Source organism: Marmota marmota, unplaced genomic scaffold (genome assembly GCF_001458135.2).
Source record: "Marmota marmota marmota unplaced genomic scaffold, marMar, whole genome shotgun sequence".
In the NCBI taxonomy this organism is placed as follows: Eukaryota; Metazoa; Chordata; class Mammalia; order Rodentia; family Sciuridae; genus Marmota; species Marmota marmota.
In genome coordinates, this window is record NW_025999853.1 from 13,719,431 (window position 1) to 13,743,444 (window position 24,014).

Genomic DNA, 24,014 nt, shown 5'->3' on the forward strand with positions numbered 1-24,014 from the left:
TTTGTGATTGATATCAGAAATGGAGAAGTGTGCCCTATTAGTGATTAAAAAGCCTGAAGAAATTCCTGTCCACTGGATTTTGGGGTGGTGCTGCAAATCAGGTCTGTAATTGTTATGTGCCATCAGCAGCTTGTCACAGAGCACAGAGCATATGGCATCCTCCAAGGATTCGATTTTTTTTTTCTTTTTTTAACCATTGAATGAGTTGGTCACTCTAACTCCTCTGTGGGATAACTCAGACAGCTGATCCCAACCCGCTTGAAAGTGGGAAACCTCTTTGTCTCACTCTCAATCTCACTGGCTTGTGTGGGGCTGCAGCATTTTGTCTAGGCTTCATTTAATAGTACGTAGCTAACTGTCATTACTACCCCTGATATAAAGAAGCAACAAGGTATTCGGTATATAGGGCATCCCAACCAGGTAAAGCTACATTTTTATGCAACCAAACAGTAGGTCTTATCAGACCGCATCCTAAATGGAAATAAATTGCAAATTTGCTTTTATTTCACAAACACTGAGAGACATTGAGAATGTCTTCAATTCAAGGTCAGCTCTGCTTAGAGAAAGAAAAATCTAAGAGACTATTTAATTGTCAGTGAAAATCTTGTAATCCAATTTACAGAATAATATTTTCCTTGTCTTTTTTTGTTTGTTTGTTTTGATCACAGCATGAGGATGTCTACTATAATTTTACTAACTATGACACTCTGGACACTTAACATATTCGTGAGCAAGGTCATAAATAGCAGACTTGTCTGAGTTCTTATCTTTCATGGTTCACAGATCTCATCTCTTCTTTGATCACAGGGTAACTCCCAAATTGAATCTGTTTTTCTCTCCCTTTCCCTCTACAATCAACTATTTCATTCTGGACCAAGAGATTAATGAAATCATGGTTACAGTGAAAAGGGACCTAGCGAACCAAAGAATGATAAATGAAATAGAAAAAAAAGAGAGAGAAAAATATGACTAAGAAGGAAGGTAAATAGAAATAAAGATCTTGGTGATTTAGCTTGAGCTTTGTACATACATTTCTGGATAATAAAATATAAACGGGGGTGTGGGGGGGAATCTCCAAAGAGATAGTTTAATCCCAAAGGGAATTTTTCAAATAGAAAAGATGTTTTCACAGCATTGTATTGGCACAATTTTCAAGTTTCACATTTAATTGCAATTAAAATGTTGAAACAGATTCTAGGCAAGATTTACTGCAAGCCTGAGTTACAGAAACAACAATTGAGTTCTGAAATGAAGGCCACCTCTCTTTCTAAACAATGGCTACAATGTGATTTAAATGTCTTAATCAAATAAAACATAAAGGATGTGAGACAGAGTGATATCAAAGAGAAAACCATGATGTCCTTCATAATTATCCAGCTGCCTCTGAAAGGGACACACTGGCCAAGTGTCCTGATTCCAACTTCTCTCAGATCTCCGAGCGTGGCCCCTCGGGAGCCCCAGTTTACCAGGGCAGTCTCCAGTGATTTCACAGGACATCTCCCTGCCTAGCCAACCTGGTTCAATTAAAGGGGGAGACATTAAAAAAAATGGGTCTGTGTCCTCTTTCTCTATCCTGGCTTGTCTTGTGTTCCTCCCTGCAGCTGTGCCCTGTTCCTTCTGTCTTAAGCCATGAGACTCACAGCTCTTAGAAAATCAGGAGAGGCATCTGGTCTAGCTGAGAAGAGTAATTTCTAAGAGAAAAGATGGCAAGACTGCAGAGTGAAATTTTAATGATTAAGTAGAAAGGAAGGGAAAAGGTTAAAAAGAAGAAGAAGAAAAGAAAGAAAGAAAGAGAGAGAGAGAGAGAGAGAGAGAGAGAAAGAAAGAAAGAAAGAAAGAAAGAAAGAAAGAAAGAAAGAAAGAAAGAAAGAAAGAAAGAAAGAAAGAAAGAAAGAAAGAAAGAAAGAAAGAAAGAAAGAAAGAAAGAAAGAAAGAAAGAAAGAAAGAAAGAAAGAAAGACAGACAAGGGAGGTAAGGCTGTGCCTAGCTACAGAGCAATTAAGAAAAAGTGGATCTCTAGAGCCTGGGAGTGGAGGGGGATCACTAGTTTCCTGAATTTAAGAACAAAATGCCCCAGAAAGTTGCCACCTCTGACACTGTCCTAGGCTCTGGATGGGGCAGTGCCAAGGTCTCTGAGCCCCTCCTTTCTTTAAGCAGGTATCCTGCATCTAGAAATTGCAGCCTGAACAGAGTCAGTAACATCAGCCCCAGAAATTCAACCAATGCCCAAAGGCCTCCTTTAATGGGTACAGTTCATGGGAGGAAGGCAGTGACTCTGCTCAGACATTCTTGCTTGCAATACCATGGGAGCAATTCTTTTTAAAGAGACAGCATTAATGTGAAAACAAAGGGTTGGAAGAAAAAAAAAAGCTGAATACATGTGAGGTAATGCCATCACAATATTTAAGGAGAACAAAACTGTCATTTCCCTGAATTTGATTTATTAAGAAATATGCAATCAATAGTTGAAAGCAGCTGTCACCGAAAAACTTGTCTCCAAGGAAAAGTGCAATCTTGGCAAAATACAAATGGTATTAAAATCCATCTCTTCCCACCTCCCTTCCTCTGGCACTTCCCTGCTTACCCTTCAGGGGGCTTCTGTTGTCCCCAGAAGAAAGAGAAAATTCCTTGAAGGCTTTTAGCCAGACCCTTGTCTCCTCCCCAACCATCTAGTCAGCCTTGTCCCAGCTTGAGCCCCTCTGTCTGTCATCCCTGCCACCACCAGGCTTCCTTCCGCTGCAGGGTTCTCTACATGCTTCTCCTTCATCATGGGACACCCTTCCCTTAGCTCTCGGCCAAACTCAACTACAGCTTTCCCTCAGGTCTTCCTTCCGGAGCCCCCTTCTCAGAGAATCCTTTCCTGACCTCCCTTAAAGAGCTAATTCCACTGGTACAGGCTCTCAGCACCCCGTGTTACTCTCCCTCCTACTACAATTAACACTATGCACTTAATGTTCTAATGATGTCTGTCTTCCCCCAAGACTCCACACTCCATGACCATAGTGACCTTGTGCTTTTGCTCACCATTTACCCCAATGCCAAGAATAATGTCTGACATATAGCAGGTGCTCAATAAAAAAATTTGAATAAATAAATTAATGAAGGAAAAGAATGAATCTATCATCAGGTAGTTATCCAGCATAGATATAGATGGTTCATCTCTTCTCTCTCTCTCTCTCTCTCTCTCTCTCTCTCTCTCTCTTTCTCTCTCTCTCTCACTCTGTCTCTCTCTGTCTCTCTCTCTGTCTCTCTCTCTCACACACACACACACACACACACACAAACACACATACGCACACTGAATTATGGGATTATAGTTCCTTGCCAAAACTAATTCATTAATTTATTCAAAAAGCATTTATTGTGCTTCCTTCTAAGTAGATATAAAAATAAAGCACAATCCCTGCCCTCGGTGGCCTTATACTCTAGATTCTGTAAAATATCAGAAAACAAGTTCTTTTGATTTTTTTAATCCAGTCAGTCTGTCACAACTACTCCATCATATAGTATAAAAGAAGCCATAAGCATATATAAATGAAGGTACATGGCTACATTACAATAAAACTTTGTTTACAAAAATGGGGAGCTGTTTTGGATGATGGTTGGTTGTTGGTTGGCTGTGGTTTGCCATCCCCTGCTACAGGAGAAATTGCAGGGTATATGTATAGACAAGTAACTTGAATTCACAGTAAATATTCTAGTTCAACAGCCATAGATTGGGTCCCTACTATGGACCATGCACTGGGATTTGCTTTGGGGGCACAAGAGAAGTCCAGGCTGGCCCTAGGGGAAACTCATCACCTAAGGAAGGAGACCCAGGAGCCCATACATTTTGATAGAACTGCTTATAAGTGAACCAGGATGAAAGTCCATATGTTACACAGTAAAAACAAAGTATTGAGAAAGCCCAGAGGAGGCAGGGATGCAGGCATTTGGACTCCTGAATGATTCATCACTGGTAAGTGGCACATAGAATCTGGATTCCTTGGGTTGGATGGTTGCAAAGGGGAAGGGGTAGGGGCCAGGGGTCCATGTAGGAGCTGGTGAGTGTAGCCTGGCAAGAAGGATCTGAATTAATGTGGCAGCTGTTGAAATGGAGTGGGGTGGGGGGATTTCAGGGATATTGCAGAGGTTCCATCTGTGAGACCAATTGCTAATTGGTTTATGCTATAGTGATACAGCAGCGCTGTCTTTTACAGTGATAATGCCATGAATATGAGTTCAGAGCTGTTTATCCAACAGTGGTAACAACAGATGCCCTGAGTCATCAAAACTCCACCTACTAGGTACCCAGTGACCTGCATGCATTCATAAATAAAATAAAAGACCAAGGTTGCAAACAGTGGGCACAGATGAAAAGCAGAGTTCTCCACATTATGCCTCTCAGGTTACCCGGCCATCATGGAAGCCCCTTTGATGGATGATGCTTCTTCTCCCGAATTTTCCATCTGATCTTTGCTTCTCAGTTTAAAGGAGACTGCTTCTTGGTCACTGACTTTCAAAACCCCAGGTCTTTCTGGGAAGACCCAGTTCTAACTTGGAGATCAGAGCTTTATTTGCAACTTGCTCTTCCCAGGGCTGGAGAGTACTGCTGGGGGTACGGGGTTATTGACCTGGGGCCTGAGGAAGAATTCCGAGGCACCCCCAAATGTACAGGGCACCAGGCAGTGAATCAACTGCTCCTGCATTCATTTCCTCCACACCTTCTGTTGGAAGTGCTAATGAGCAATGAAACCATGGAAGCCCCAGAGGGAGGCGGGAACCAAGGGGGGCTGATAAAGAGCACCACTCACTAATCATCCTCTGACTCATCCAGATCTCTTGGACCATCTTTCACATCCCAGTTGTTTTATAAAGCTCTGTGGGAACCCTCATCAAAGCTCCTCCACCTCAGAGCCCACTCTTTGCTCCCTGGTGGATTGTTCCTCCACAGCCTGAGAGTCACCGAGGAAGGGGATGGACCTGGGGGGCTCTGACTCTGATTCCAGCTCTGTGGAGTAACTGATAACAGGTTATTTGCTCTTTCAGAATTTCCCCTCCACCCTCACAGTCTCACGGAAGGGGAAGTGACACTCATGACTGTGAAGCGCCGTTATTTGATTGCACCATCTCTTACATGAGCGAGACCCTATACAAAAATAGAGGAGTGTTTTAGTCAGCTTTGTCACTGCTGCCACTAAAGGACCTCACCAGCACAATGGTAGAGGAGGAAAAGTATATTTGGAGGTTCTAAGTCCATGGACAGGTGACTCCAGTCCTTGGGGTTCAAGGTGAGTCCGGACATCATGGTGGAAGAGTGTGGCAGAGGAAAACAGCTCACATGATGATCAGAAGACAGAGATTCCACTTGCCAGATACAAATATATACTCCCAAGCCACACCCCAACTCCCACCTCCTCCAGCCACACCCTACCCACCTTCAGTTACCACTCAGTTAATCCCTGTCAGGGGATTAATTCACTGATTGGGTTAAGACTCTTACAACCCAAACAATTCTGCTCTGAACCTTCTTGCACTGTCTCACAGTGAGCTTTTGGGGGACACCTCATATCCAAACGATAGCAAGGAGTATGATTTCCTGTAGTTAGGGAAGAAAAACAAGGCAGAAAGGCAGAACCCTCCAGTTCAAATCCCACCTCCCAACTCAGCGAAGGGTCTGATGATAGGCAAGTCCTGTAGGTGGTGGTAGGTGGTATAACACCTCTACGACAGAAGTGGCAAATGAGAAAGTGTTTTGGAAATGATAAAATCTACTTTCAGCTCAAATGAGAGGAGGCATGCTTAAAGGAGAGAGCACAGACTTTGGAGTGACATTTAAATCCGTGCTCCACCTGGATATGAAACCCTGGAAGTCTTAGAATATCACTTCTTCTCCTGCATAATGGGGAGAATGATCCCCTAAGGGATGGTCAGGGAGGATGCAGTGACATCTTGGAGGGTTTGGTAAACTGTAAAACACAAGACGGGTGAGAGCTGCTGTTGTTCCCATAACAGTAGCTGATAAATCACAGCCAAGCTCAATTCTGTGTATTGAGGAAAGTACAGAAAGGACATAAAAAGGAGATAGAAACAACAGTGTCAGACACTGGGGAGATTATAAAGATCATATTTCTCTATGCCAGTAAATTAATTCTTAATGGAGAGCTCCTGAGGAGAGAGAGCAGCTCAGGCTGAGAGGCCAACCTCAGCACTTTCCAAAGAGAAAGCCATTTTCCTTGGATCAAGCTGAACCTTCCCAGGTGCGGTTCATCAGCTCTTTGAGTCTCAAAGAGACTCCAGTCCCAGTGTGTAAGGTTGAAATTTGTCTATAAAAAAAGTAAACTTTTGTTTGCCAACAGAAGTACTCTGTAGCACCAAGAATTACAACTGTACTTTCATACAAATTCTGCAGAGACTTGAACTAGACCATGTGATGAGGAAAGAATATATTTGTTGGAGTTGGATCAACTTTAATTCCATTCCACTGAGAGACATGGTCAACCTCATTAAACCTCTTGCCCTCAATTATAAGTACATTCCTCATAGGTCTACAGTGAGGGTCATCTTGTAGGCAAAACCCTCAAGAAAGTTCTAGAGTCTTGGTTTAAAAACAAAACAAAACTAAACTAAAAAACAGTCCTCAAATGTTGGAGGAAATTTTGAATGGGGATCAGAAGAAAGTCTCTGTGTAACTCTAAATAATAAGCTTATTTGTGGTTCATGAATTAATACCAAAAATTAATGTACGAAGAATTTGCAAAGACCACAAATATGAACCAATTTTATAGCTAATCTTTCATTTGTTTTCTTTTTCCTTCTTTTTCAAAACTTGAGATGTACAAAGTCTGATTGGCTATAGTCATCTCCCTCAGTGACTTTCCTTCTCCTTCACCTTCCACAGGTGCATGTCTGTGTGAACACACATGCACGGAGAGAGAGAGAAACAGAGGAAAAGCGGGGAGAACATTTAGCTTTCATTTGTGCTTGTCTTGGTTTTACTAACTGATGCCCCTAGTGATAGACCCATTATAGACTGACCCTGTACTTGGTTGTATGTTGCCCAAATATCTTCTTCAATGCCACCCTATGAACCTGAGCCAGAATGTCAGAGGTGTACTCTCAGGAGCTGGATTTCTAGGTTATGAGACAGGCACACACTTAATGGTTTCACACATAATCATATTCTTTCCAGAATGGCTGTACCAGTTATGCTTCACTCTGTAGGGCATGAAGGATGCCTGCATCTTCAAATCTTTGCCAATGCTTGATATGATTGGACTCTCTACTTTCTGCCCATCTGTTGGGTGTGAAGTGGCATGTTATTATTGCTTTAATTTGTATCTCTGATTACTGGTGAAGTTAAGTATTTGACTACTTACTTATTAGACAACCAGACTTACTCTTTTAGAAATTTCCTACCTATCCCCATATCTCATTTTTATAATGTTTTTAATTGTTGACTTATAATAATTTCTGGTTTAATTCTAAATAATAACTTCTTGCTGACTTCAGACATACAGATTTCTTTTATTTTTCACTGTTGATGTTGTTTATATATACTGTGATAAACAGAGACCTTTGATTTTAGTAAAATCCATCAGTGTTAGGATTTGTAATCAGGGGTTTAATTTATGAATTCCTTGCCTAAACCTGAAGTCTCAAAAACACTACTTGATTTCACCTGAGTTCAGAACCAAGAGTAGATAACAGTCACCTGTTATATTAGGCTCTAGCCTCCCCTGCTTGTTATCTTTTAAAAATGCCCTATAGTATCCTTATTTTCTATCCCTTTTGGTTATCAGACACTGGCACATATTTTCACCATATCAATATCAGTTTCTGTTTTCAAAAAAGTATGGGATGAACAACATTTACCTGTACTTTTGACTGATAAGATTAAGTGTATAACCCTTCTCAAGGGCATCTTCAATGTTGACCAAGTAAATTTTCCTGCAGAACTCCAATACATCATTGGAGTACATGGTACTACAAAATTTAAGTGTAGAGGTCTGTGTCTGGGCAGATCCAAGCTTGAATCCCAACTTTTTCAATCACTTTGTAATGCGAACAAAATTACTTTACTTCTCTGTATGGCATTTGGAAAAAAACAATGGCTCACATAGATAGATTGGTTAGAAATAAAATGGAAATAATAATAACTCTGCATAGGATATCTTGGTTAGAAAAGACTAGATTTTACTAAAGCTATAAATGAATTCTAGAATCTCAAGGACTGAACAAACCAAAATGAGTTATTTTTCTCACAAAGAAACATGTCCAACATAGGTAAGTTGCACATGGTCATTCCAAAGTCATGGTCAGACCAAAGCTGATAGAAACTCTATACTAGAATGTCACTAATCACACAGCTAAGTGGGAGGATGCTGTGGTTTACCTCCCAGATTCCTCCTACAGGGCTGAGGTGCCCATTACCCCAGAAGTCAAAAGTGTTGACAACTTACAGCTGGGCCCTTCATTGCCCTCAGCTAAAGGGAGGTGCTACTCCCAAGATTGTGCTTCTACCCCATAGAAGTCCACATCTAATAACTGGCTGATGTGGGCTATAATGATCTAGGCCTGTTATGCAAGGACAACTCTGAAGGGCTACCTCAATGACAGATCTCCATAAGGGATTGACAGAGCTTCTGCTCAGACAAGACTTTATCTCAGTTCATCTTCTCTCTTTCTCCAACCCTGTTCCTTCACTCCATGACAGGTGTTGTTCCTGGGAACACTAGCCAATAAAATGCTTGCATAAAAATCTCTGCCTCAGAATCTGTTTCCTGGAGAATCAGACCTCAGAGAGTTAGTACGAGAAGTCATTCTAAGACGTTGACTTCAAAATGGGATTGTGGAGATGGGTCACCTAATGCTAGGTCTGGTAGGAGAGTAGGAATATCCCCTGGCAGGCTGAAGTAGTATCATTTTTAAAACTTTCATTGATAATGAAACACAATGGGAGAATAGTGAAAGGAAATCCACTGGCAGATGCAATATCTAAGGCACTCTAGAAGTTTGGGGGGCATGATAATTGGAACTATGAAATTGAATGGCTCTTATTGGGTGCTATGAATGCAATGAGGAAAGACAATGAAGGTCTGAGGATGGTTTATCTCCAATTTAAGGTAAATTGTAAATGCCAGAGAACCTCCTTGGCAGCACATAAAAGACTCTTATCTCTTGTAGCCAGAGGGCAGAAAAAGCTGAGGACCAAGCCAGGACTTCATTATAAGGATATGAGAGCTCCAACAAAGGTTGAATTCTAAATCTCAGCAAATCTGTTTTGCCAAGGTCAGGGTCCCCAGACTGGGAAGGAGTGGGGCCTAAAACCTGGAATGGGACATCTGCATAGATGCACTTGAAAACTTTTGAGTTCCCAGATTTGCCTGGACCCTTTGAACTTGAAGAAGTGCCCAGAAGTTTGAATACATAAGGGACAAAACAACGGTATATGCTTATGATCTCATCTCAGGGATAAACAGACTCCCCAGCCCTCCATTATAATGCTGTCTGAAAATACTTAGACCATCTGGACACTCTTCAGAACATGACGCTAGTCTGCAATATCAATGAAATTATGTTAATTGGACACAATGGGCAAGATGTGACAGGTTGATTGGAGGCATTGGTAGTTCTATGAGGTTTCAAGGAACCCTTGCCTTAATGAAGATTTTAAGGACCCAGTGGCCTGGGCCATCCCAGGACATCCATCTCCAAAATAAAGGGAGGAAATTATGGTCTCTCATGCCTCCACTCCTAAAAAGGAAGCAAAACAACCCAAGTGTCTCCTTGGATTCAAGAGGCAGCATATTCTATGCTAGGATATTCTGTTGTGACTCTGTCATCAAGTGACATTGAAAACAACCAGAGCAGGTCCAGAGTGCAGCACAAATAGTCGCACCATTTGGGCCACCCAACCTGCTAGTTCCTCTTGTAAGAGATATTTGTGGTAGAAAAAGCACTTTGGACATCATGCAGCTAATAATTTCTTGCACAAAAACTATTTAACCTTACCTTTGCCCTTGTCTCCTGAGACGCAATCTCTGTTTGTCTGGGAACCTTGGGTTATCTAGTAATAATGTGATTTCAGATGATGCTGGCCACACCTTAATGTATATAACTATACCAGAAAGGTCAACAATGTGATTTAGAATAGGAACTTTTGATATCAGTTGACCTGGAAACTGAGATTAAGTGTACCAGCAATCCATCAGTCATGTCTACGTAATGCCATTCAGTTGAAACCCTAAACACCAAGGTTTGGGTAAGCATTCCTGGTTAGCCATACTCTGGACATAATTATATGGATGCTGGCAAAGAAGTACCCCCTGACCTTGCAGAGGAGTAACATGGAAGCTCCCCATTTGGTATTTCTCTAGATTCTGCTTTACATACTTCTTTCCTTATTGATTTCATCTGTATCCCTTCCTTATAATAAACTATAACTGCATGATTGCTTTCAATCTGTTCTGTGAGATCTTGTAGTGAACTGTCAAAACTGAGAATGGTTTCAGAAAGCCCACAAACATGCAGTGGTGTTAAGATGAGGGAAATATGATGGGAAACATCCCCTCTAACTTTTTAGTTGGGTTAAACTCACATGGAGATATTGGACAAGACCCAGTAAGAGAACAGTGTAGACCCCTCAGGATTCTAAAGCAAAACCATTCCATCTGCACTGGAAAATTATACACTTAAAAAAAAAAAAGTAGACCCTGGTTTGGGGATGAAATTTAGAGACTGAGAATCACAGGTAGCTGGAACTCCCCATCATGAGTCAGACCTGGCATATACCACAAAACACAAAGCTGAACGGGCCCAACAGCAATCCATCATAAGGTAGAAATATCACATCTGAAGCCAGGCTCAAACAGGGTCATAGAGCACAAGTTAGCCTCCCAGACCCATATGGCATCATAATTGTACCATTGCTTCCCCTTCCGCTCACACCCATGGTCCCAGGGTTCCTTAACTAGCTGATGGAAGAACAAAAGAAGCCAATCTGGGTTTATAAATAAATTCCTTCAGGGTGCAAAAAATTGAGTTTTGCTGCCCTGAAATACTACAGTGAAAGAAAAATCCTCCTACTGAATGAAACATAGAGTTGAATACCTGGCCAGCTGTTTTATGTAGGCAAAGAGGTGGTTTAAGTTAAAAAAAAATATTATATAGACTTTTGGACAATTGTGATTGGAAGATAAAACAAGAACTTCTTTGGACAAGTTGTGTAAGTGAACTTTTAGGAATATCTGCAATGCAAAAGGCATTTATTGAACAAACAATTTAGCCAACTGACCTGAGCTGGTCATCAGACCTACTGCCCTATCACATACCACCCTACCAGAGCCTGCCAATCTGAGATAGGGCTATGGAAAGGTTCGTACAAGATACCACTGAGAAAACCACTTAGAATGACATCTTCCAAGAATGTGGGCTATTCTCCAGAACATAGGATACAGCTCTTGATAGCAGAGTGATGATTCCACCCCACCACACATACACAGATGCCCACATCCAAATCCCTGGAACCTGTGACTATCTTACCTTATGTGGTAAAAGGTACTTTGAGAAGGAGAGATTATCCTGGATTATCCAAGTGGGCTTAATATAATCACAAGAGTCCCTATTAGTGAAAGAGTAGGAGGGGCAGAGAAGAAGATGTAATAACAAAGCAAGGATGAGAGCCAGAGAGAGATGAGAAGATGCCACATTGCTGACTTTGAAGGTGGAGGAAGGGGCCAAGGCATATAGGTACCTCTAGATGCTAGAAAATCCAAGTTACAGATCTTTCCTTCAGAAGATGAAGGGGAGATACCTTGATCTGATCCCAGTGAGACTCATTTCAAACTTCACTTCCAACACTACAACATAATGAATCTGTGTTGATTTAAGCCACCAGTTTGATAAATTTTTATTGCAGCAATAGAAGACAGTATCAACCCAGTATTCCTAATCAATGACCATTATATGGTTCTCTGTTGTTACCAGGTAGAATGCACAAGTCCAGGAACCAAGCAACGGAAGTAGAGAATGAATATGTGTGACCCCCAACTCATTAGCCCATCTTTGGAGACTCAACACCTAGTAAAGAAAATGAGTCACATTATGCATATTAATGAATAAAATCATCAGTTACCCAAGTGCTTTGAGATTCTGTTTCCTCATCTATAAATGGGGAGAATATATACATCTCAAGAACTGAGTTTATTTATAAACAGAGGCTGACACAATTCTCATCTCCAAGTAAATTTTGATTGCTCTCTCTCTCTCTCTCACTTGACCATCATCATCTGAGCCTAATTCTTTTTCTTCTGAAATTAGTTTATAATCCATTCTCTCAGCTGCTGCTAAAACAATAGTTCCAGCCTCCTCATCTCATACCTAGAAGGACATCATAGTTCCTGCTGGGCTCCCTACTGCAGTCCTTCCCTTTCTATAATTCCTCCACTTTGAAAAACCTTCAAATTCTTTAAGATATCCTTTTCTAATGCCTTCTATGGCTTTCCAGTGCTCTTAGGACACAAGTTTTAAATCCTAACCTTTGAACACAAGGAGCTTCACAATTCTAGTTTCTTCTTGGTTGTATAGGAAGATGGGCTGAGGACACAGAAAAGTTGGAGGAAGAGAGAGATTCCAGGAAAACTGGGTGTTGTCTCTGCATTTTCCTTCATAAGCATGTGGCTGTGCAGAAGCTGAGGCATTTCTTCAAGATCCATAAGAACCTGACATTTGTGAACATCTTTTAAGGGAAGGTGATAGTGTATTACTGTCAGGTGTTCCAGAATGGTGATTCATGCCACAAGAATGTGACCACACTCAAGAAAATTGTCACTGGCAGCAACACATATTATAGTGGACAGAAGGATAACTCAAAGTGATATGCTGAATCTGCTTCTGGAAAGTTCTCTCTCCTTGGCTGACTAAATTGGGAACGTAAATGCATTTCTGTATGCACATCTGTTTCTGTGTGTGCATATGTGCCTCTGTGTGTGTGTGTGTGTATGTGTGTGTGTGTGCAACTTCTGCTACTTCCAGCATTCCTGACAGAGCCACTCTTGGCCTCTGGGTAAGGATGCTTCTTAGTTATGTGGAAATCTTAAATATCTTGCAGGATATTTAGCATCCCTTGTAATCAGACATTAATGCCAATAGTGTGTCCTGGTTACTGTGACAACCAACCTTGCATTTCCAAATATCTACTAGGGTGGCATAACTATTCCCCATTGAGGAAATTGCTTGATAGAAACAAAGCTCCACAAGGGTGAGGAACCTACATTCACATGACATCGCCACCATCTGGTACTACGCTTTCCACAAAAAAGGCAACACAATCAATATTTAGGGATGAGCAAATGAATCATTGAATTAAAACTTTGCATTCATTATTTCCTGGCATAGCAAATTACACATGCACTCTTTTCTTTCTTTGGAATGACCTCCCTTCATTCTGGTAAATCTAGAAAAATCTACCCATCCAAAGTAACGTCTACGGCAAACTTCCAGAGTCCCCAACAGTTGGCCTCCAAATGTGCTCCCTTGGCTGCTTGTTTGTAGCTCCTCCATAGCTTTTCCTATAGTGAGCTGGCTTTGTTTCTGTGCCTCTGGACCTCATAAGATTGTGAATACCTTGGAGAACATGATTGATGAATTATTTATCCATATGTCCCCCAGAGTCTCAGCAATGTCCCTGACATAGTAAAGTTGATGAAAATTTGTTTAATGAGTAAGCCAACAAAGGATAGAAGAGAGAAGATTTTGAAGTCTATGCAGAATGATTTTTAAATCCAGGGGAAGATTCTGTGAAAACTTTATAGGGAAGGGATTTCCTATGTCAGAGAGAGCCTAGGATAAGACATGGGTTTCTGGGTTTTAGCCAGAAGAGAGGTCAAGAGAGCATCTTTGATGCAGTTGGACAACAACCAAGAACACAGGAGAGGAATGTCCAAAGACAGGAATGCTACCTGAGCCCAAGTGGTCCATCCTTGGAACATAAGACTCAGAAAACAGCCAGATTCCACACACCTGGAGCAGCTCCTGCCTCAGCCCTCTGTGGGCCATGTCTGAGCCATGTACACTCTAAAAGACAGGTAGACATGGGCTCTGAGATCTGGCTGCCTGGCTTTAAGTTTTAGCTTTACCACTTAGCAGTTAAGTGACCTGAGATGCAGTCTTTACATTTTCCATTCCTCAGTTTCCTCATCTGTAAAATGAGGATGGTGTACATGTCTGAAGAGCTGTTTTGAGGTTTAAATGAGGTAATATCAGTAATATATTTAGAGAACTTCCTGATACATCATAAGCACACAGCCAGGATTAGTTGTATGGATGAAGAACTTATGCATCATTTAGAATCTTCTAAGAAAACCTCCTAGGACTTCTGAGTACCATCCAGGAAATGGAGTAGAAATCCTGATTTGGGACCATTACTCACAGAATTTTATTACACACACTTTGTAATTCTCTATTCGCAAATCCTTATCTACAATCTCACAGAGGTTAGCAGTAAAATCTCTAAGTGAAAGCCATTGTAATTTTATTTTGGAGGAAATGAATGAGGATAATGGAGAAAAAGAATCATCTGGCTGCCAAATTTTTTTGGGGGGTGAGGCACAGTCCTCTACCATCATGCAGGGGCTGACCCTTGAAAGAAGAACGGGAAGTCAGTCAAATCCCCAGGACATGAGGCCTAGCAGCAAAGGAAACAAGGGTCTTCCCAGGATAAAGAAGTGGCTCCAATGCTTCACCTGCCATTACAGAGCTCCCAGCAATGCCTAAAATTGACCTGTCGCCTCTGCCACTGAGCGCCCCATTTCTGGCATGGGACTGTTCTTTAAGAAGGTCTTACTTCAAAATGAGGAAAGGGAAAAAAAAAAAAACTAGAATGAGTCTCATTGATTAAACTGAAGTTGTCACCAAAATTATCCATTTTTTCCTCCTTTCAATTTTTTTTTCCATTTAGTTATAGAAATATAAAACGTGTAAATGCATGTGTTCATTTAATGCACAATACTCATAAAGCACCATTGTATCCCCACATCTGGGTGAGGAAATGGAATGCTGGCAGGGTTTCAGACGTCTCTGTGGGCTCCTTGACAATCTTCCCCTTACTTCACCGTTTCCCTTGGATTCGCCTTTGCTCTGATTCCACTGTTTTTACCAAATTATCATAACCCCGTGCCAAGATCAAAGCCACAGCTACATATTCATCCATTCAAAACATTGTTCTCAGCACCTCCTCCAGGAGCAGTGTGCTTCTGACTGACAGCAAGGTGAAGCCCTGCCCTCCAGGAGCTCAGAGTTGAGGGCTCAGGCCAGAAAGGAGCAAGTGCCACAAGCATGGTGCACATGTGACAGATAGCCCAGGTCCTCTGTGGCTGTGGGAGGACCCAGCTCATCCCATGTCCTGTGCCTCCAATGCTCCCCTACCCCATTTCACCATACGTTACCCCTGGTCTAAAACAAAAAAAAATCAACTCCCCTCTGATTGTTTTTGTCCCAAAAGGAATCTGGCACCAAGAACATACATCAGATGCAGGTTTGGCTCTAAGCTCTCCCTCTGATGAGCTGTGTCATCTTAGAAAGCCTATTTAACTTCTCTGGGCTTCTGGTTTCTCAGTAGTTAACCGAGGATCATAAAGCCACCTCTTGCTGAGTGACTGTGTGGATCAATCCCATGATGACCACGGAAGCACGTTGCCTACTAGAAAGGACGGCTCAAAAGTTGCAAGCGATGTTCTTTCTTGTTCTCCTTTTGTCCTTGTTGAAACACATCTGTCCTTCAAGATTCAACAGCTCTGTCTTTTATGGACTCTCTAGCTTCCAGTCAGTCTCCCTGCCCCTTGACCCCCTTGTTATTTCTGTCAACCTCACCTCCTTGGTGCTGCCATTACTTTGTCAGAGCGAAATTTAGTTTCTCAAATCAGACCCTTGAGTATTTTTGAAAGTGGGATCATGTCTCATATCTCCCTGGGGGTCTTCACAGGAGCTAAAACCCTGCTTGATGTCATTTAGAACACCCTTTCTTGTATATTCATTGCTGACTGAGCATAGTGTACTTTGCTCTGTGTTGGCATTCAATTACGAGACACTCTTGGAATGATACTTTGATATAGTTCACTCAGAAATCTGTTATGAAATTCAAATGGCTGCAATGAAAAGAATACCGGCAATGCCTGAATGTGTAATGTGTTGTTAAGTTGACCTACCTGAAGAATCGCAAGTTCCAGATTCTGATTGACATTCCCCCTCCTCGACTGCTTTCCCCTGGCAGGTGTTCAAAGGTGCCCATCTGCCTCAGTCTTGCCACCTGTAAAATGAAGCCATTAACTGCTGCCTATCAATTCTGAACGAATTAAATGTCAACAAATTCTATGAATAAGCCTTTGGAATGACCTAGAAATAAAGAAAAAAAACTAGCTGGGCACATGCAAGTAATCCCAGTGGCTTGGGAGGCTCAAGCAGGAAGATCACAACTTCAAAGCCAACCTCAGCAACTTAGTGAGGCCCTAAGCAACTTAGCAAGATCCCGTCCCTAAATAAAATACAGAAAAAAAAAAGGGTTGGGGATGTGACTCAGTGGTTACATACCCCTGGGTTCAATCTCTGGTACCAAAAAAAAAAAAAAAAAGGAACCAAACATATTAAATAAATACGTGCTTATTCCTACAGTACCTCAAATTAGCCATGGATATCATGAACATCCACCAACCTCATGGACAATCTGCTCTACCAATTGTTTTTTTACTAATTTAGTAAAATAAATAAATAAATTTGTTGTTCCCTATATCATGGATTTGGGGGTTGAGAAAGAAAGTAAACTTCTAAATATCACAGAGAAAATCTCATTCTCCCCAGTCCATATTCCTTCTCATGCCTCAAAAGTCAGTGTTAAAGTGAAGAATAACAAGTTACCCAAATGATGTGATTTCTTTCACATCATTTCCCTTTGACTTTGGTTCAAAGCTGATAAGCCATAAATCAGAGGTGGAACTCTGATTTCAATGTACCCATTTTTAACGGGTACATTTTTAATGTTCTAAATTGTTTGCTTTTGGTCTAGGATTTGTGTACTTTTTTGCCAATTCACATAACCATGCACCAACAGTCGGTGTTGAAGATGAATAAATTAACTGCCATCAATAATTAATGTAACTTACTGTTTCTTAAAGGGAAAGTTAAAAAGGGAAGCTCAAGGAAGACAATGTTTAAAGCCAGAAAGACTCAAGTTTGAAACCCAGTCACTCACCACATAGATCACGGGTTACCTTCTCTGAGATTCTGTTTTCTCATCTACAAAATGAAGAGAATAAAATTGAGTTTGCAACACTGATATAAGAATTAGATGATGTTAGGTAAAATATCCATCACAGTGTTTGCTCTGAGGAAACACACAATATTTTTAAACGTCTCAGATACATGCTGGCAATTTACATTAAATCAGATTTAATCCAGCTCTCTAAACTTCTATTTTAACTGTCCTTGACTGGAAACCAGTGGAGGGAGGGCAAGAAGTGGTCAGAATACCCTGGGAAGGAGGGAAGGAGAAAAGGGAGGAGGATTCAGAGTAGAGTTTGGAAAAAAAAAAAAACATATTCAGCATCACCATTACTTTAAATTGAATTATTGGGTCATTTAGAATATGGTTTTCTGGGTTCTGTATAGGAGCCATGAGCCATCTTTCCGGTAGCTTAGATTTTGTTTCTAGTGGGTTGTGGTTTTTGTTGTTTTTGTCACTGCTGTTTTAATGAATGCCAGCAATGATCATTGTCACCCAAGAACAACTTACAAGCAGACATCCTTTTAACAACCAGCATTAACGGCGGCTATAGATTTCCTGGTTTCATCTGTGCTACTGGTGCTTATAACGCTAGAGTTCATAAAGGTGAAGAGTGTCTGACAGCATACTTCTGGCATTTGAAGATTTCATTTGACAATATCGACTGCAGTGAACTGAACACCCACCAAACAACACTGATAAGAGTATCTCTCGTGGTTTTGAGAGGCAGCCTGATACAATGAAAAGAGATGTGGGCTCCGGATTCACAACAGCTGGTCCCACCCCCGATTCTACATTGGATTTGCTCTGTGACCTTGAGCATTTTATTAAAGCTCCCTGGCACTGAGCAGCATCTGTAAAATTGGGGCAGTATCATTGTAATACAGCTTCGACTCACAGTTCGGTGGCATGGCGTTTCTATTACAATCTAGTGAGCACCAACAATGGAATGAGCTGCGCAGAATACAGAATAAGTCTTTGGCTGACAAACTAAGCTGGGAAGGCAGGACATAAACCCAGAGAAAAGATGGGGAAACAAATTCGGTGGAATTACTCTGGATTACAAAGAAATTTACAAATACAGCTTTAGATAGACTCGTATAATGATAATAATTAAGAGGCAGCGGATGCTGAGCCCACATTGGAATGGAAGGACAGGGAGATTGGGCACTATAGCCCAGTTCCATTTCAACATTCAAAGCTACAATTATGGTGTTTGTGCTGGACGTCACCGCCAGTCCATTTGTATTTTCCTGGCTGGTGAGCCGAAGTCGAGATTTGACACATGGATTTTGGCTCTACCTGGGGGTGCAACTCATGCTATCAAGACAAGTCACACATGCAAATGACCCTTACCTCTGGCTCTTAGCTGAAAACATGGAGGATGGAGTGGGCAAGGGAGAATGGTCCTGCATCTGTTTATGAATTCAAGGGCCTAGAGCCCAGGGAAATAGAGGGCCACTTTATTGCCACAGCTACTATTTCCTGATAATTGGAAGAGGGACTTTGGTTATAAAACAGAAACCAAAATTACTGCAATCAGCTAGGATGGAAACAAGGAAGGGGTCCCAAGTAGGAGCATGTGATGAATGGAGAAAGCAAGTGGATGGGATCGGGGGTAAGAGTCCTGTCACCATGTCCTAGAAGAGTAAAGTGAACCCCTCAAATGCAAGCAGGGTCCAATGAGAGGATTATATTTGAGAATCAGAGCATAGACTCAGTATGATTCCTAGCTTTGGTGAAAGAGCTCAGAGAAGGGTTCTTCAAGGTGTGGTCCACATACCGTGTTACCAGCCCACAGCAACAGAGGTACAGGCATTGAGGGTGAACACTTAGAAACTTTTACAGCAGTTTAATAGAGTAATTATATGTCTGTTGAAACTAATACTAACAAGAAAGAAATTGAGATGTTATGTTTATGTCTTCTTAAAATTTCCTTTTTTAGCACTTCATTTTTATGATGTTTTACAAAAGTGCTGGTTTATGAAAGATTTAGAAATTAAATTTTTTAAAATGGTCGTTTACCACAGATAGCATGTTGAGAAGCAACAGTATCGTTCACACAATGTCTGCAAGTTAAAGGGCTTTGCAAGCGCACATCTGTCCAGGCCGCAGGTGGTCTCAAGGCACCTCAGTAAGCATCTCTCAAGCACCAAATAGCACGTTAGTAGGAGAGGAAGCAAATATAATGTATAAATAAAATAAAATAAAATATCCAATTTACCGAGAGGTGGGTTTAGACTCAAGCTATGTATCAGTCTGGATTTAACCAGAAGACAAAAATCACAAGGCAATTTAAACAAAGGAAGCTTGATATCAAGAAATATTAAGCTATGATAGGGCAGTAAACACAAAGATATAAAGAACACTCTCAGGGTTACCTTACCACTAAGGGATCAATACTAGAGGGGATCAATAGCTAGAGATCAGAACTCACTGGAAACAACAGAAATCTGGAAAGTTTGCTGGGTTCCCCCGGCCAGAGTTGGCCTATGATTGTAGAACAAGCAGAAACAAACTTCCAGGGAGTGGGTTAGTTCATGTTGGGGCTGGGCACACTGAATTACATGGGGCACAGCTGCAGGCATGAGGCCTCAGGTGGGCAGTGTTCTGTAGGGAGGACCATGGCAAAGTGGTCATCTGGTGAAGCTGGGATTGCAGGTGACCAATGGACTGCATGTTCTGGGAACATGACTGGGAGAAAAAAAAACTACCAGCTATCCAACCCCCACCTGCAGCCCCACCTCGCTTGTGCACCTCTGATGGACAACCCATCAGAAATGAGAAGGCAAAGATGGTGCACCAGAGTCCAAGAGAAGCCCCCTCCACCTACAGTATTCCTCCCATGCCTTCCACTGGCAAAAGTTAGCATCATGGTCAGCATAAAAGCTAAATGTTCAGTGTCCCACTTATTCTTGCAGAACACAAAGTAAGGACTGAATTTGGAGCTAAGAGCCAACACACTGAAAATTGGCACACGTTTAGAAAGAACAGTATTGCAACTGGAACACAGAAAAAAAATAACTCATAAGGCAATACAATCTTTAAAACATAGGCACTCATTTAGAAATATTAACTTTAATTAAACACCTACGGGGTACAGAGAATTCTGGAACTAGAACACATAACACACATACTTGACACATAACATCTGAGTGCTCAACTCTTGGTCTATTGTAGACTGATTTTCTAAAATTCATGCACAGCCACCCTTCTCTTCTTAAAAAAGAAGAGAACATGTGAAACTGTTGATATGTGGTATAGGGGCCCTGGAGTCAAACAGATGGATTGGAATCAGGCTCTGCCATTTTCAAGTGATGTCATTTGGGGTACGTTAACCTCTCTGATTTTCACTTTTCTCAAGTATAAATAGAATTAATAATACCTACCTTGAGGGCTAGTTGCAAGGTTTAGAAGCAATATATAAAACACCAGGTACAGTATCTGAAAATTAGTAGGTGCTGAATAAATGGTAGCTATCATGTGTAGGTGTCAGTTCTAACAAACAGGGAGACAAATCAGTTGAGCTAGGAAGTGTCCTTGACATTCTAAGGAAACATGCTGCTATGTTCTACAAGAAGCATGAATACAGATAAAATCTAGTAAAAGCTAATGTTGGAGTTCTCAATTACAGGCTAACTAGGAAAATGTGCTTTTCATTAAGAACATGCACCAAGTACAGCAGAATTAATAATCGGGCTGAGATCTTCAGCCCACACCCCACCTGCCTTCTTGTAATGGCCTGGTAGTGAATAGAACTAGCCTCTTGAATTTGGGCCTAATCATGTGACTTTATTTGACCAATCAGAAGTGGGTAAGATGTAAGGTAAGTGGGTAAGAAGTAGGTAAGACTTCCAATTGTTCCTGAAAGGTGTGTGCATGGTTGGCTATGCTCTCTTGTATTTCTGACATCTATTAGAACAATATTCTGATTAGCCCACAGATCCCAAGGGGAAGCTGTGACATGTGAAGCAGAGTGACCTCGCCAACCTGCAAATTCAGGTATGAGAATAAATAGTTATTGTTTTAAACCACAGGATTTGGGGGAAATTTGTTATAATGTAGCAGTGAATCAATATACCTATTAACCTGTGAGAGTTACTATTGAAAGAATTATTGTTTGGGGCAGAAAATTTGACCATATGAATTCAAGTTCACTTCCAAGTGTAAGATGCTATAATGTTCCCTTTCATTCATTCATGGGATGAACAGGCAAAAGACACGGAGCAGAATTTGTCTTATTTGCTGCAGAAAGAATGTTTTGTTTTTTTCTTAATTAACTTCCACACCATGAAAAATCTAGAGATTTCACATAAAATTCTTGCTTCTAAAAATTCAGAAGATATGTCAACATTAAGCCTCACCACAGCGTGGTGGCCTTCAGTGACAAGGGCCACGTAGTGTCTGTTAGACCTGGTGTGCCCTCTCCACTTGGTCATGCTCCTCACCACTCCCTACTGTATCACACCCATGTGAACATAGAGTCAGAGTCTCTCTTCCCTGGAGGAGTGGAGAAAGCCTGAGGAAAGGCCTGAGAGATTACCATGGCATGTGTGGGGGTGGGGGGGTGTGCATGCGTGCATAGTCCCACACTATAGTCCTGGTCAAGAAGAAAAAGCAGGAGAGTCAGGAATGAGTGAAGGCATTATCCAGAGTAGTTTTCGGGAGACCAGCAATCTAACAAAGGAAGCTCAGGGAAGGTTTTCAGCAGGGAAATCTATACAGGAATGACACCCCTCAGATCTTGGACTATGGCATTCTTAAAGCTGGATAGGAGAGATGGTACAGGGGAGGGGCAAATGGCAAGATCTGAGAGACACCGGACTGACCCACATGGGCAGCAATCAGAGACTTAGGCCATGAAAGAGCCCCGTTCCTGCCTGGTTCCGGCGAGAAACATTTAGCATCTTGTCTGGCTTTACTACTTTAAGTCATCTCTGAAATAATCAACAGAGTAGGGGAAAGGTGATGTTTAGGCTAGAGGGTGAAATGGGGCCAGGAGAGTCTTCCCTGCTTCACAACTGACAGAGATTGAACAGGAGGAGAGTGTGGGTAAATAGAGAGATGTCACAGCGTTTGCAGTAATGGCCTCAAGCCATGAGTGTCTCTTTTCTCTCTTTCTACACAGTCTGCATATATCCACCCACTCCTTGTCAATTCCTGTGCTTTTAATGAAATAGTGCATGTGAAAGCAATTTGCATAGCACTGGGCACATAGCAGGTGCTCAATGAATATTACCCTGCATCTGAGACTCTGAGTCTGAATCGAGATAGACATTTCAGTTTGCCAATCTGTATTTCTGTCAGGTCTGCAAGACGAGCGTCAGCTGTAATAGATTCAGTACTTTGAGGGTATTACTGCAGCTCAAGAGGAAGGAGACCACTAATGAGGAGGAGCTTCAGCAAGAGGAAGAGGATGAAAGAGTAACTCATACTTTTATTCTTACAGGAAATAATTGCCTAGAAATCGCATAAACTTTCCCAAGTTGAAAAAGAATACTGTACTTTAAATTCCCTCTAAAGCGCATGGTCTACTGACCACGTTTTTACCTGGAGCTGAGTCATTTGGCACAGTCAATGCAATTACAACCAAAGTCAATATACTCTTTCTGCTGCATATTTCCTTTCATCAGCGGGTTTCAAAGGGTTGATATCAGTATGGGGTGGAAACACTCTTCCCAGAGCATCTTAAGTTATGGAGATGTGAAGAATTTATTCTACCATGTTAATTTTTTATGGGAACAGTATGATATAGTAAAGAGTATTAAAGTGTCAAGGATTCTAATACTAACCCTTCCATGTATTGAGACTTTGGGCAAGTCACTTTATTCTCTGGGTCTTAGCTTTTCCCTCTAAAAGGGGATTAGATGAGATCAGTGGCCTCCAAATCTAGCTGAATATCAGAATCACCAGGGGAAACTTTTAGAAATTCAGATTTCTGGGCCCTAAGCCTATTACTCAGAATAAGAGATGGAGTCAAAATCAGGCCCTGAAAAAAGGAACCACAGCATTCTCATTAAGGACACAAACCTGTAGTCTCATGGGAAATGGTGACCTTGGCTTACTCAATCACATCTGGGTGTCAGCTGGGGGTTGCTTGATGGAAACTGGGCTCCACAGGAACAGCTCAGCTCTAACCCATGTGCCTCCCATCCCACCCCAGGGACCAGAATTCTCAATGGGGAACACCTGGTGGCTGCATCAGAGGTGCAAAAGAACCAGATTGACCTCACAGGCTCATTTCATGACTCTCCTACCTTGTTATGATTTGGATATAAAATGTCCTTCCAAAATCTAATGCATTGAAAGCATGGACCCCAACACGGCCAGGTTCAGAGATGGGACTTTTAGGGAATGACTGGATCAGGAGAGTTCTGGCCTCACCAGTGCATTAAAGCATTTGATGTATTAATAATTTGAATTACTATGGGATGGTGATTAGGCATGGTGAGGCATGCCTGGAAGAAGTACATAATGAAGACATGGCCTTGGAGACTGTATCTGTCTTCCTTTCTCTCCTTCTCTCCCTCTCCCTCCCCCATCCTTCTCAGCTGCAGTGAGCTGATCGGCTTTCTTCTACTGTACCCTTCTGCCATGATGTTTCTGCCAGTCAGCCATGGATGGAATCTTCTGAAACCATGAGCCATTAATCTTTTCTTCTGTATGTTGTCTTGTCCGGTGCTGTTTTGGTGACAATAATGACCATGTCTGTTAACACCCAGTTGGCCCCAACAAAGCCTCTGCTAATATCAAAGGGGGG

General features: G+C 41.6%; 1 long non-coding RNA gene across 1 annotated transcript in view; it reads right to left on the bottom strand.

Moving 5' to 3' along the window:
* Nucleotides 1-24,014, bottom strand: part of LOC125616938 — a 79,570-nt gene that overhangs the window by 52,154 nt on the left and 3,402 nt on the right. The window contains exons 2-3 of the long non-coding RNA XR_007347734.1: nt 17,225-17,268; nt 16,185-16,285 (exon numbers count right to left, since the gene is read on the bottom strand). This is a non-coding gene — a long non-coding RNA (uncharacterized LOC125616938). The remainder of the gene's footprint in view (nt 1-16,184; nt 16,286-17,224; nt 17,269-24,014) is intronic.